The sequence below is a fragment of the Heteronotia binoei genome, chromosome 5 (assembly GCF_032191835.1).
Source record: "Heteronotia binoei isolate CCM8104 ecotype False Entrance Well chromosome 5, APGP_CSIRO_Hbin_v1, whole genome shotgun sequence".
In the NCBI taxonomy this organism is placed as follows: Eukaryota; Metazoa; Chordata; class Lepidosauria; order Squamata; family Gekkonidae; genus Heteronotia; species Heteronotia binoei.
The window spans coordinates 15,990,760-16,004,508 of record NC_083227.1 but is presented as its reverse complement, the minus strand read 5'-3'; the positions used below and the strand labels follow the sequence as shown (position 1 = coordinate 16,004,508).

General features: G+C 45.0%; 1 protein-coding gene across 1 annotated transcript in view; it reads right to left on the bottom strand.

Annotated features, from left to right (window-relative positions):
- LOC132571752 (zinc finger protein 436-like) overlaps positions 1-13,749 on the bottom strand; it is a 70,309-nt gene that overhangs the window by 35,300 nt on the left and 21,260 nt on the right. The window lies entirely within an intron of this gene.

Below are 13,749 nucleotides of genomic sequence, written 5' to 3'. Positions count from 1 at the left end.
AAAGTTGTGAGCTACTGTATAAATTAGTTTGCTTTGGGATCATTTATCCTGAGCAAAGTCAAAAATGTGTGAGCTGGAGGTGAAAAAAACTGTGAGCTAGCTCACACTAACTCAGCTTAGAGGGAACACTGTTATTAACCTATAATGTATTTTAGAAGGTTTTGTTGCATAGTTATGAATTGTTGTCACCCAATCTGAGCCAGCTTCGGGGAGAGAGGATTAGAAATCAAATGAAATAACTAAATAAATGCTCTAGTGTATGGAAAGAAATTTAGCCAGCGTAGCAATCTTCAGCTGCATCAAAGAACCCACAGAGGGAAGAAACCTTTTGAATGCTTGAAGTGTGGAAAGAGATTCAGTCTGTATGGAAGTCTTCGACAGCGTCTAAGAACCCATGCAAGGAGAAACCAAATAATTGCTTTGGTATACCCTACAGCCCGCAAAAACAGCTCTTTCCTGGTTCACACCTAAAAGACAACCACAAACCACATCATTGAAAAGATGTGAACTGTTATAAAAAAAACTTGAATCCACAGAAACCTTAACCAAACTAGGAAGAAATGCTAAAACACAATGTTAAAACACAAATGACTTTGTGTTTTAACAATTTATTAATAACACATGGTTACAATATTTAATTATCTTTTTCTTATACTAAACCATATGATATTTCACCCCCCCCCTCCAATATTGACTTCCCCGAAGTTATAAATTTGAGTTTAATTCTAAAGGCTCCCTTCCTGGAGCGTGACGATCTAGCAACGGTGATCCATGCTACGGTCACCTCGAGGTTGGACTACTGCAATGCCCTCTACATGGGGCTGCCCCTGTGCCGAACCCGGAAATTGCAGCTGGTGCAGAACGCCGCCGCCCAGTTGTTATTAGGGCTCCCAAGGTGGGAGCACATTCAGCCAGGACTTCGGGCTCTGCACTGGCTGCCAATACGTTACCGAGTTCGGTACAAGGTGCTGGTTATTACCTTTAAAGCCCTATATGGCCTTGGACCTGCCTACTTGAGGGACCGTCTCTTCCCACACGTTCCCCAGCGAGCACTAAGATCAGGAACCCAAAACCTCCTGGTTGTTCCCGGGCCAAAGGAAGCCCGTTTGAAAGTTACAAGGGATAGGGCCTTCTCCGTAATGGCTCCATCTTGGTGGAACCAGCTGCCGGAAGAGGTAAGGGCCCTGCAGGACCTTACCCAATTCCGCAGGGCATGTAAGACATCCCTCTTCCGGCTGGCCCACAACTAATCGGCACTGAGCATTGAACACCGAATACTGAACATGGAACACTGAACTTGAAACTGATGAGTGTAGCTTTAGGACCGCTGTATGATTTAATGTTCATGTATATTACAAATGTTTAGATTTTTAACTATAAATTATGAATTGTCAATTTTAATGTTTAATTTTATATTTTATGTTAGTTTTACATGTTGTAAGCCGCCCTGAGCCACCTAGTGGGAAGGGCGGGATATAAATCTTAAAATAAATAAAATAAATAAATATTGACTTCCCCGAAGTTATAAATTTGAGTTTAATTCTAAAGGTACCACTAATCTATCAAAATATAATACTTTTGATTAATACTAAAAATTGTCCAATATCTTTTTATGTTCCACTCTTTCTCCATATATCCTTTGAATTTCTTCCACTCCTTTTTGAATAAGTCTAAGTCATAGTCTCTTAAAGTTTTAGTTAATTTGTCCATCTCACTCCACGATAAAACTTTCACATTCCAATCCGATTTCTATGGTATTGTTCCTTGTTTCCAAAGCTGCGCATACAATGTCCTAGCAGCTGAGAGCAAGTACCAAATTAAAGTCCTGTCTTCCTTTGCAAATTTTTCTAATTGTAATCCAAGCAAAAAAGTCTCTGCAGTTTTCTTGAAATCGTAACCCAAAATTTTGGAGATTTCTTGTTGTATCATCTTCCAATACTCCTTCGCTTTTTCACAAGTCCACCACATATGAAAGAAAGAACCTTCATGTTTTTTACATTTCCAATACCTATCCGACATCTTTTTACTCATCCTAGCCAGCTTTTTCAGAGTCATGTACCACCTATACATCATCTTAAAACAGTTCTCCTTAATACTCTGACAAGTTGAGATCTTCATCGAGTTCTTCCAAAGGTGCTCCCATGTATCCATTTGTATTTCTCTATTCACATTAATTGCCCAATAAATGCTTGGACTTTGGAAAGAGCTTTGGCCATGTTCAGGATCTCCAAAAGATCCCACAGGGAAGACAGCAATGTGATCTGTTGGTTGAAGGATTAGCTGATCTGTCTTTTAGAATTGAGGAGTCCACCCAGAGAAGGAACCTTATCAATGTTCACTGTGTGGAAACAGATTTAGTCAGAGTGGCCATCTTTAACTGCATCAAAAAAAAACCACACATGAGAAAAACCTTTAGAATGCTCAATGTGTGGAAAGTCTGCAAAGGAGTCTTCAACAGCATCTAAGAACCCTCACAAGGAGAAACTATGCAACAGCTTAGCCTGTGAAAGGAGCTATACTCTTATTTCACACCTGAAAGACAACAACAGAACACAGAAAGCATTGAAACCAGGGGTCATTTTGTAGAAAAAGAGGTACCGGATCTCATTAACACAACCCTTTTGCCTAATTCATTTGCATATGCCACACACCCCTTTCATCACCTGAAGGTGTACTAAATTATATCAGCTCAGCATCTACCTTAAAAGGCTTCTTGAATTGGAATTGTCATAATAAAACCTTACTCCCAACATACTTTTTAAATTGCTTTCTCCTTATGTGGCCCCAGTGGGCATGATGGAAGATTTCCATCTGTCTGTTTTATATGTTTTGGTTATTTTCCCGTCTTTTTGTGGGGAAAATATTAGGAAGTTTGTCAAATCTTAAGAGTTTTTGTAGAGATGTTATACAGAAAAGTGATATTGTAACAAAAGGGGGCAAAAACCGTATAAAAGTAACAACTGTTAATACAAGTCGACTCGACTCTACTCATTTTGAAACAAACAATTTATTATCAATACTATTGGCACTAAAACACTACACACTAGATGCCAGATTTTAACTACATTGGCAAAATTACAATAGAAGGTTGATGTTACAGCAGCAGCAATGGATTGCCTAGGTAACTATCCATTTCATTAGCCTTCTTCAGGCTGCAGTACACAAGGTAAAGCTTCAAATTTATATTTAGGCACTCTCCAGCTTTTACAATTGGTATATAGACAGTTGCAGTTGGAACTTCAGCGATCAATAGTCTTCCGTTAGGGGTTACCTGATTCTCAGAAGCAGATATTGGTTGGGGGGAGGGGGTAAGAAAGAAAGAGCATAATAAAATTTAGAGGTTCTGGAGCGCTGCTCCGGTGAGCTCCTGCCCAAAATAAGGCCTGATTAAAATGATATAAACTCTTGTACAAAGCTTGAACCAACCTACCTTCCTTCCTTCCTTCCTTCCTTCCTTCCTTCCTTCCTTCCTTCCTTCCTTCCTTCCTTCCTTCCTTCCTTCCTTCCTTCCTTCCTTCCTTCCTTCCTTCCTTCCTTCCTTCCTTCCTTCCCAGACATCAGACATTTATTCTATGTGACTCTTTCATTAAGCAAGTTTGACCACCTCCGTAGGGTTGCCAAGTCCAATTCAAGAAATATCTGGGGACTTTGGGGGTGGAGCCAGGAGACATTGGGAGCGGAGCCAGGAACAAGGGTGTGACGAGCATAATTGAACTCCAACGGCGTTCTGGCCATCACATTTAAAGGGACAGCACACCTTTTTAAATGTCTTCCTTCCGTAGGAAATAATGAAGGATAGGGGCACCTTTTGGGGCTCATAGAATTGGACCCCCTGGTCCAATCATTTTGAAACTTGGGGGGGGGGGTGTACTTTGGGGAGAGGCACTAGATACTATACTGAAAATTTGGTGCCTCTACCTCAAAAAACAGCTCACCCAGAGCTCCCAAAACCTCCAGATCAATTTCCCATTATACCCTATGAGAATCAATCTCCACATAGGGAATAATGAAGTGCTCAGCAGACGTTTTCCCTCCCCCACCCCACCCCGTTTCTGGCGACTCTGAAGCAAGGGATTGGTCTCTCTACTCACGAGTTGCTGCCAACTTCTTTGAAGTAGCACAGACACACCATCCCAAGAGGAAGCCTTTCCAAGTGGAGACTGAAGCCTCCAGAGGTGGAAAGTCACATGGTCCTCTGGGGGCGGGGCTTCCCCCCGCTGGCCAGCTGACTGGGGGCAGGAAGGAGCCTGGGAAAGCGGAAGAACCCCTGCTGGGACCTGGGGATTGGCAAGCTTACACCTCCGCTATGGGTGCAGAAATCTCAGGACTTTCATATATATTTATTTACTAGCAGGAACCCAAGGACTTGTGGGATGCATCTCATTTCCCGCTCCCGCACTATTTCAAATTTCCCTTTCCTGAAAGACCCCATAGAGCCTCCTCTTTTCATGCTTCCTTCTCTCCTTCCCACCCCACAGCCAACCAGCTGCCTCTTGGGCATGCGGGCCCTGCTCAAAGAACATCTTCCTTCTGCTCACACACTCTCACATGATGCTTCTCCCTGCACACACCAAGAGCGATGACATGCTGTCCTCTCCAGGTACCATGAGACAGGTGTCCCTTGTTTCCATCCTGTTGTGTATGCGATACAGTGTTTGGTTGTTGGGTTATCAGTTCCTGCTTGGCTCATTGGAGCTTGGGAGCACTGAAACCATTGGAAGCGGCAGTGTTTTTTTTGAACAGGAGCACAGTTCCAGCTGGCTTAGTGTCAGGAGGTGTGGCCTAATACGCAAATGAGTTCCTGCTGGGCTTTTTCTATGAAAAAAGCCCTGGGAAGCAGGATTGAAATCTCTGCTTCTTCTGACCAATGGCAAGCCCCCCCCTGCAGGTTCAAATGACCCAATGGCATTTAAGCATGGGAACTAGAACTGCATATAGTTGGCCCCAGGGCTTTTTTTGTAGAAAAAGCCAGCAGGAATTCATTTGCATATTAGGCCATACCCCCTGACACCAAGCCAACCAGAACTGCGTTCCTGTGTGTTCCTACCCCCCAAAAGTCCTGGTTGGCCCAGTTCTCCAGTCTTAGTTTTACCAGTAAAATGCTGGTTTGATCACTATGCAACGAGCCTCCTTATGCATCAAACCCAGTATTTTAACACTGGCGACGAGGATGGGATCCTGTTGAGCGAGCTTGGCCATCGGCACCACACTGCGCATCGCTGATGATTACTCAACGTGTCTCCACCCACAATCTCTCCCTGGTTACTAGTCCATACATATAGCTAGAGGGTGAGCAGTAAATTAGCATACAGCCTAATGAGGATGTTTAACGATGGGGCTTTGGACACAAGATTGCTACTTGGAGTGGGGGGGGGGGAAGGGTGAGGCTCTGCTCTTTTGTAAATTGTGGTCCAATTTTAAAGGGACATTTAAAAGGCAGAAGTGATTGTGGGAGCCTACCCAGATCGATAGCAGCCTTGTTTCTGGTCCAAAAGCCATCCTTCCTTATATTCATTCCCTCAAACTCATTTCTCTAGGGTCTCAGCTGTTTACATGGGTGCCAAAACATAGGTGTTCTCTCTCACTGAGCTGCAGTGACTCCATCTTGGATCCAGGGTTTTACACAGTACAAATGGGGCTTTGGACACAAGATTGCCACTTGGAACGGTGGGGGGGTGGGGAGGCTGAGGCTCTGTTCTTTTGGTGTAGCGGTTAAGTGTGTGTAGTTTGGTGTAGCGGTTAAGTGTGCGGACTCTTATCTGGGAGAACCGGGTTTGATTCCCCACTCCTCCACTTGCACCTGCTGAGATGGCCTTGGGTCAGCCATAGCTCTGGCAGAGGTTGTCCTTGAAAGGGCAGCTGCTGTGAGAGCCCTCTCCAGCCCCACCCACCTCACAGGGTGTCTGTTGTGGGGGAGGAAGGTAAAGGAGATTGTGAGCCGCTCTGAGACTCTTCGGAGTGGAGGGCGGGATAGAAATCCAATATCTTCTTCTTCTTCTTCCAATTGTAGTCCAGTTTTAAAGGGACATTTAAAAGGCAGAAGTGTTTTCTCAGAAGCACAATGGTAAATTGCTGGCAGCCGTTTTTCTACACGCCTTAGCCCTTTTTCTTGCTTTTCTGGCAAAAACTTAAAAGGGTTAACTTCAGCCCGCTTGCAGTTTATTCTGCTTTGCTTCTTTCTCCCCCCCCCCCCCCGCCCGCCCCGGCATTTTACTGACCTTTTCTCCATTGTATAATTTATAAAATTTCCTCTTGGCTAAATATGGCTTACAAATCACAACCTACAATCTACAAAATAAAATTTCAAATAATCCCCTCATAAAAGGCCTACTGTATACAATCGCTGAAGCCAGTCAAACAAATGAAATGGCTTAGAACATAACATAAGAGAAGCCATGTTGGATCAGGCCAATGGCCCATCCAGTCCAACACTCTTTGTCACAGTGGCCAAAAAAATTAAGTAAGTAAGTAAGTAAGTAGCAGTCACAAGACTGTTGTGGGTTGAAGAAATTAAGATGAAAAAGCAAGTATTTAACATAAAGGATAATGTGACTGGGGGAGGGGGGGACGTATTCCGGAAAAAAATCACTGTTATTCAAGACAGACACCTATGGAAATCCTGAAAGGGATAGCACTTTTCTGTCTAAAACTTTCCCTCACTGCACAGAGGCTGGGATTTAGAGCTCTTTTCTCTCAGCAGCCTTCCCATTTGCTTTCCGCTGTGCTTGTCTGTTGCAATTGCAGTGTGGGGGGGAGGGGATTTATGGTACTCCGGGTTTCTCAACCTTCAGATATTGCCTGGAGTTTTCCTGAAATTACAACTGGTCTGTAGACTACAAAGAAAATTTCCCCCTGGAGAAAAGGGTGTAACAATTTTTATTTATTTATTTTATTTATTTATTAATTTCATTTATATCCCGCCCTCCCCCACCTTGGCAGGCTCAGGGCGGCTAACAGCAATCCATAAAAACACACCATAATAAATAAAACATTAGAATTACATTATAGAACAATAAAACATTAAAACATTAAATTAAAAACCAGTCTAGTAGATACAATTATACTGCGGTATAGATCTTTGGACCGCATTGGCGGATCTTTAATTACCATTTTTCTTAGCAGTCCGAATATGCTGATTTAAAAAGGATGGTCTTGCAGGCCCTGCGGAACTGTTCAAGGCTCCGCAGGGCCCGCACCTCCTCGGGGAGTCGGTTCCATAGGGTAGGGGCCGCGATCGAAAAGGCCCGTATTCTGGTGCTCTGATATTTAACTTCCTTCGGCCCAGGGATAGTCATTAAGTTTTTCCCCGTTGACCTCAGTGCTCTCTGGGGTTCATATGGGGAAAGACGGTCCCTCAGGTAGGCAGGTCCTCGGCCATATAAGGTTTTAAAGGTAACGACCAACACTTTGTACTGGACCCGGTATATAATCGGCAGCCAGTGCAGTTCACGTAGTCCCGGCCATATATGCTCCCGTTTCGGGAGTCCCAACAACAGCCTGGCCGCCGCGTTCTGCACTAGCTGCAATTTCCGGGTCCGGCACAGAGGTAGCCCCAAGTAGAGGGCGTTACAGTAGTCTAGTCTTGAGGTGACCGTTGCGTGGATCACTGTTGCGAGGTCCCGGCGCTCAAGGAAAGGGGCCAACTGCCTTGCCCGCCTCAGATGGAAGAATGCTGACTTGGCAGTGGCTGCTATCTGGGCCTCCATCGATAATGAAGGCTCCAGTAAAACACCCAGACTCTTTACCTGGCGCGCTGCTTTCAATGGCGCACCATCGAAGGCCGGGAGAGCTATTTCCCTTCCCAGAGCGCCGCGACCCACGCATAGGACCTCTGTCTTCGCTGGGTTCAACTTCAGCCCACTCAGCCTGAGCCATGTCGCTACAGCCTGTAATGCCCGGTCGAGATTCCCTGGAGCGGGGTCGGGCCAGCCATCCATTAGTAGATAGAGCTGGGTGTCATCTGCATATTGATGACAACCCAGCCCAAACCGCCGGGCAATCTGGGCAAGGGGGCGCATATAGATGTTAAACAGCATCGGGGAGAGAACTGCTCCCTGGGGCACCCCACAATCCAGTGTGCGCCTCCGGGACCGCTCGCTCCCGATAGCCACCCTCTGTCCCCGACCTAGGAGAAAGGAGGAAAGCCATTGCAAGGCCAACCCCTCGACCCCAATGTCGGCGAGGCGGCGCGTCAGTAGCCGATGGTCGACTGTATCAAATGCAGCCGACAGATCTAACAGCATCAGTACCGCAACGCCGCCCCGATCCAGTTGCCGTTGGAGGTCATCTACTAAGGCGACCAGCACCGTCTCCGTCCCATGGCCCGGCCGGAAACCAGACTGACATGGGTCTAAGACAGAAGCGTCATCCAGAAACCCCTGTAGCTGCAACGCCACGGCCCTCTCAATAATTTTACCTAAGAACGGTAAATTGGACACCGGCCGGTAGTTCGCCAATTCGGCCGGGTCTGCTGTAGCTTTTTTCAGGAGAGCCCCACTGAGCTACAAGCTCTCCCTCCCCAAACTCCATCCCCTCACCCCCCTGTGCCAGCCTCAGATTTATGGTGGATTGTTGTGGGATAGTGGAAGGGGCCACTTTCCAGCACTGTTTTCTTGTACTTGTTGACCATGTCCACTCTTGGACTCCCTGAATATGTTATTTATATGCTACAGATAGTGGCTAAAAATGACATTGGATTGGATCCCAAAACCTTGTTTCCATTTATTGATTTATTCATATTTCCACAGACCAGTATAGCGATTAAAATTATTAATATAAGAAAAACACTAAAAAAAAATCTCTCTGAGGGTGAAGGGCTGCTGGGGGAGTCAAGTTGATAACATGCATGGGAAACCAAACCCCACTCCTGTGGAGCTGTCCCAAAACATCATTTGAACAAAGCCGGAGTCAAGTTGCACCTTTAAGACCAACCAATTTTTATTTAGAACGTAAGCTTTCATGTGCTCTTAAGCACACTACATCAGACGAGGAATCCAGCACAGTGAGCAAAGCCATACATAACTTGGCAGAGTCATACATAGCTGGTAGGCAGTGGCCCAGAATGCAACATGGTACAGATTTAAGAACCAATGACAGTGAAGTGAAATTATCTGGTAGGCAGTGGTTTAGAATGTAAAATGGTACAAAAACATCATTGTCATTAGCCAGCTAACATTAGATGAAATTTGGCACTCCCAAGTTAAGAGAAGCTCACAATCGGCTATAATCTGTTATGTAGGGGTAATAGCTGTTGTTGAATCTATCTGCCTACAACTATAGCAGCGAATCCTTGTGGTTTTTTTGTTCCAATGCCTAATACTTTATGCTTCAAATATTTTGCTGAATGGAAATTAGAACTAGTTCAGGGACAGCCAAACTAGCTTAATGTAAGAGCCACAAAGAATAAACATCAGATGTTTGAGAGCTACACGAGGAAGGAAGGAAGATCGATGGAGGGTGAGGTGGAAAGTAAGCAACTTTAAATGCATTCTCCAAGCTGCTGGCTGGCTTGGAGAAGTGACTTAAGAAGACAAATGCCTTCTCAAAGCCTGCTAACAGGGTGGTGGGGGCTTTGAGAGCCATACAAAATGTGTAAAAGAGCCACATGTGGCTTCTGAGCCACAGTTTGGATACCCCTGACCTAGTATCAGTGCTGTGGAGTGCTTGCTCCTCAGGACCCTTTGGCACATGTCAAGCAGGGGTCTCCTAGCCCCTCTTCTGGGACCAGGTGACATCAGGAGGCCTACCAGCTGGGGCAGAACTCCAGAAACCATCCCATTGTAGCCAAGTACCAAGAATACACTTCCTCAGACAGTGTTCTGTCTATAACTTGTGGCTTATAGCCACACATGAATTTCAGTTTATCCAGTCCCCTCTTGAAGCTGCCTGTTCTTGTAGCCACTGCCATTTCCTGCAGCAGTGAATCCCACGTGTTAATGACTCTTTAGGTGAAGAAGGATTTTCTTTGGTAAGCTCTTAAGTTTACTGCACAGTACGCTCATTGAGTGTCCAGGAATTCTTGTATTATGAGAAAAGGAAGGAACTACTTCCTTTGCTATAGTCATATCCTTCTTTCTCTCCAGTGGAGACCCAAAACAGCTTGCAAGATTTCTCCACCGCCACGGTTTTAGCCTTGCAACCATCCTGTGAGTTACACACCATCACCCCAGCGAGCTTTCATAGCAGGGGAGATACTTAAACCTAAGTGCTACACCAGGGGGCTAGGGTTGCCAACAAACCTGGAGAAAAATGTGTTGTCCTTTTGAGAGAGGCTTAAATACGTGGGAACTAGGCAGGTGAAGCTTTTCTATAGTACATGTAATAAAACACAACAGCTGGTAAATTGTTCAGCGAAGGCAGCTCTTGTGGAAGAGTGAGGGCTTGAAATTGCTTAATGAAATATGAACATGAGGAGAGCCCTGCTGAATCAGACCAATCATCCATCCAGCCCAGCATCCTGTCTCTCATATCAGGCAACCAGTCCCTCTCCACAGCTAAAAAGGCATAGAGGCCAAGGCCTTCATAAGAAGAGCCCTGCTTGTTCACAGAATCATAGAGTCGGAAGGGGCCTCCAGGGTCATCTAGTCCACCCCCTGCATAATGCAGGAAATTCACAAAAACTTCACCCCACCCCAAGTGACCCCAGTTCCATGCCCAGAAGATGGCAAAAAACCTCCAAGATCCCTGGCCAAATTGGCCTGGAGAAAAATTTCTTCCTGACCCCAAAGTGATGATCAGCATAAGAACATAAGAGAAGCCATGTTGGATCAGGCCAATGGCCCATCCAGTCCATCACCCATCCAATCCAACATTCTGTGTCACATAAGAGAAGTCATGTTGGATCAGGCCAATGGCCCATTGTGTTATACAGTGGCCAATATATGTGTGTGTGTGTGTGTGTATACACACATATACACATATATATACACACATATACATACATACATATACACACACGCATACACACACATAGAAGATGAAGATGAAGAAGATATTGGATTTATATCCCGCCCTCCACTCCGAAGAGTCTCAGAGCGGCTCACAATCTCCTTTACCTTCCTCCCCCCACAACAGACACCCTGTGAGGTGGGTGGGGCTGGATATATATATATACTGTGGCTAATAGCCACTGATGGACCTCAGCTCCATATTTTTATCCCATCCCCTCTTGAAGCTGTCTATGCTTGTAGCCGCCCCCACCTCCAATGGCAGTGAATTCCACATGTTAATCACCCTTTGGGTGAAGAAGTACTTCCTTTTATCCGTTCTAACCTGACTGCTCAGCAATTTCATTGAATGCCCACGAGTTCTTGTATTGTGAGAAAGGGAGAAAAGGACTTCTTTCTCTACTTTCCCCATCCCGTGCATAATCTTGTAAACATCTATCATGTCACCCCGCAGTCGACGTTTCTCCAAGCTAGAGCCCCAAGCGTTTTAACCTTTCTGGGTGTGCCAGAAAGGGCCACAAGAACAAAGCACCAATGTAACCCTTCCTGCCCTCCTTCTGATGATCTGCCTAAGTTCACAGAATCAGCACTGCTGTCAGATGGCCATCTAGATTGTTTAAAAATCTTGAAAAAAGGAGAGTCAAACACCTCTCGAGGAAGCCTGTTCCACAGAGGAACATCTTTTGTCAGGAATGGACCAATGGTCCATCTAGTCCATCATCCTGTCTCACAGTGGCCAACGAGTTCTCTCTGGGGGGCCAACAACGGGGCATAGAAGCTGAGGCCTTCTCCTGATATTGGGTCTGGGATTCATATCATTAATTAGTGAATCTGAATGTGAAGGTTCTCCTCCGTCACCATGGCTAGTACCATTGATAGACTTATTCTCCATGAATCTAATCTCCTTTTAAGGGTTCTTATTCATGCTAACTTCACATTTTAATCACTCTCTGCATAAAGTAGTATTTCCTTTAATCCATCCTGAACTTGCTGCCCATCAGCTTGGGATGCCCTCCAGTTGCAGTCTTTTGGGAGAGGAAAGAGAAAGTGTTGTCGGCTCTCTTCACCCCATGCGTAACTTTATAAACCTCTATCATGTTCCCCTTTTGTTGTCTCTTTTCTAAACTGGAAAGTCCCAAACTCTTCAGCCTTTCCTCAGGCAGAAGGGACTTCAGCACGCTCATCATCTTGGCTGCCCTCCTCCATCCTTTTTCCAGCTCTGCAATTTCCCTTTGGGATACGGTGGCCAGTGTGAAGACAGGAGGTGTTAGAACAGATCAAGGGGAAGCATTAGGGTTTCCAATGATGCCTTCCTATGAAGCAATTTTCCTTCAGTTAAGGGATCTCCCCAGAATGGTGCCTGTGGAGTGCATCAAGTGTTTTTATAAAGTGGGCAGGGCCAAGGGTGACTTTTGCCCAGCAAGATTTCTGACCAACTATTCGAGAGTTTATTTATATCCCACCCAAGCAAGGGATGGTGGCTCAGTGGTTGAGCATCTGCTTGGTAAGCAGAAGGTCCCAGGTTCAATCCCCGGCATCTCCAACTAAAAAGGGTCCAGGCAAATAGGTGTGAAAAACCTCAGCTTGAGACCCTGGAGAGCCGCTGCCAGTCTGAGTAGACAATACTTTGATGGACCGAGGGTCTGATTCAGTAGAAGGCAGCTTCATATGTTCATATGCACCCTCCCCTTGAGGGCTCAGGACAGCTAACAGCCAATAAAACAACATCGAACAGTTGATTGGCTGTGCAGATTTCAAAACTTTTCCATAAACACAATAGGATGAGGGTTTTCTTTTTCCCTAAAGACTTGTGCTTAATATATTGACTGTAGCCTATTGGCTAAAGAATTTATTAATTGGATGGCTATCAATCCCTTCCTTAAAGAAGGATGTGGAAACAGACCAACAGATAGTGTAATCTAAATATTACTGAAGAAGACTGTGTAATTGGTATTGCTTTGAGACGTGCACTTTACTTGTTTATAACACTATACCTGGAAATATTGAACTTCAAATATATGTATTGCGGAGACCATTCTCAGTAATTCATTCATGTTAACTGTTTAGTGTTGATTGGAGCCTGTTCAAAAGAAGACACCCTATGTTCAGTACAGTTTATTATTACAGTCATTAACCAGAACATTTTAGTCACCCTATGAAGGTCATTACGTTGTCCTATGAGGTCCTTCAGGAACGGAAAATATGAAATAGTAGGAGAGGGGGAAATGAATCTCACAAGTACCTGCCAGTTCCCACTTGGAAAAAAATAAATACAGAAGTCCTGAGATTTCCGCATCTGACAAACACATCTCTTTGAAGAAGCCCCCCTCTCCCCCCCAAAATATTTAATCCTGACAACTATCTTGCAAGATCTATTCATTTGAAAGTGTGACAAGCTCAAGGGATCCAAAGACCTTCCAAGCCTACTGTGGATTTGAACCCAGATCCACCAAGTTATATCCCAACACTTTGGCTCTTGAACTGACCTACATCATGAATGGGCGCAAACTGAGCTGGGCTCATTCACAAGGATGAGTCGTGGCCAATGTTCCCTCTAAACTGAGTTAGTGTGAACTAGCTCAATATTTTAGCTCACACATTTTTGTCTCAGCTCAGGAAAAATGTCCCTAGAACAAACTAATCTATGCAATAGCTCACTACTTTAATGTCAGTAGCTCACAAGTAGAATTTTTGCTCACAGGTCTCCACAGCTTAGAGGGAACATTGGTCATGGCCCCAGGGGCAACTCTCAGACATCTGCAAGAGGATTTCTCATTTAGAAATTTATTCAGAATGGAAAACA